Raw genomic sequence first — 1,544 nt, forward strand, 5'->3', positions numbered from 1 at the left:
GTCCCCTGGCTGTCCATTCACCCATGCAATTTGTGGCTTGTCCCATTTACAGTCATGTCTGATGGTGAGGGCTTGTCATACCCTGAGAGGAGCCCATTTCTTCTGCAGCACAGCAAGTAGAAGCAGACCAGTGCTGACAAATGATCAGGATGTGGTCATTATGGATTCAGTTCACACTCTGTAAAGGCCTCTGCTTGCTCACTTCATAGCCCATCTCACCCTAACTGGGATGGTATGGGAGTCATGGAAACTTCATATTCGATACTTCTCTTAGCACAGCCCAGATGAACCTGATCACTCACCAGCATGTGCAGCAGATGTTCTATGTGTTATAGTCATGGTGTTGTGCACAGATCTCTGGAAGTCCATCATATGGCACACATGCATTGTGTCTCCTGTGGTTAGCATTTCTTTACTCCCTTTCTGCTCCAGGGTGAAGACAACAGCACTGCACCACACACTGAAAACCTGCCATGAGGGTGTGTCAATTGTTCTCAGTATAGGAAACAAAGTGAACACAGATCATTTTATTTCTGTTAATGATGGAGGTGTCAATTACATAGATTTTGACACTAATTTCAGACTGTACATGTGCATGAGATTCAACAAGTTTCACAACTAAAATTACACTTTATTTTTCTATCAGGACTAGGGTTTGCTTTGCTCAGCGGGGAACCTTCCTTCTGGGACAGAGAGACTGTATCAGTGACAGAGTAAGAGCTCTAGTAACTGTGCCTTTCACTGCAAATGATTTATTATAAAATTCAGGGTTTTTTTCTTTATAAATTACAAGGAACTGGCAGTCACGTGGGTGTGGCAGTCACATACAAAGATTCAGGGAACAAACAAATAGGACACATAGCCTTTCAGTTGGCGCCAGCAGGAAACATACATTAATTAAGTTACCAGTGTCTGTCTTGTAATTTATTGGCGTCAGTGTTTTCTCTCTTAGAGTAAAGGAATGGTAAACTTTTAGCATTTAGCTCACAAGTAAACCGTTAATCTGGCCTAATCTCTTAGCTAAGGACAGCTGAGTTATTTGTTCAGGACAGGGATATGTGCTGAGGGCTGTTGACCAAGATGCTTTCCCACAGAGCAAGGAGCCCAAACATTTTTCTTGCTAGCCTTGCAGTGTTCTGCTGGAGAGGGATATCAGAACTGCTGTTTTCTGAGCCCCTTCCTTGAGTAGAAAATGTAGCTCAGGCTTACAATGTTTTAAGTTCATCTCACCGGAGGGCTTGCCATCTGGTTTCCTACATTTATAATGTGTCACCAAGTTTAGGAATATTTCTCCTTTGTTTTGTGGTGACTGAATTTTATTTATGGATCCTGAGTTGATTTGCATTTCAGTGTTCAAAAGAACACTTTATATTCATGTCTTTATATTCATGAAGGCTGTGGAAGATCATTGTGGGACACTTCCCTAACATGCCCAAGAACCCAGATGTAAATCTACAAATACCTCCTCTGGTGAGCACCTGTCCCCCGCAATGGTCTTCTCTGTTCCCAGTGATGGCCCAAGTCTTTCCTCTGCATATATCACA

The sequence above is a fragment of the Nannospalax galili genome, unplaced genomic scaffold, assembly GCF_000622305.1.
Source record: "Nannospalax galili isolate Female #2095 unplaced genomic scaffold, S.galili_v1.0 scaffold1123, whole genome shotgun sequence".
Classification (NCBI taxonomy): Eukaryota; Metazoa; Chordata; class Mammalia; order Rodentia; family Spalacidae; genus Nannospalax; species Nannospalax galili.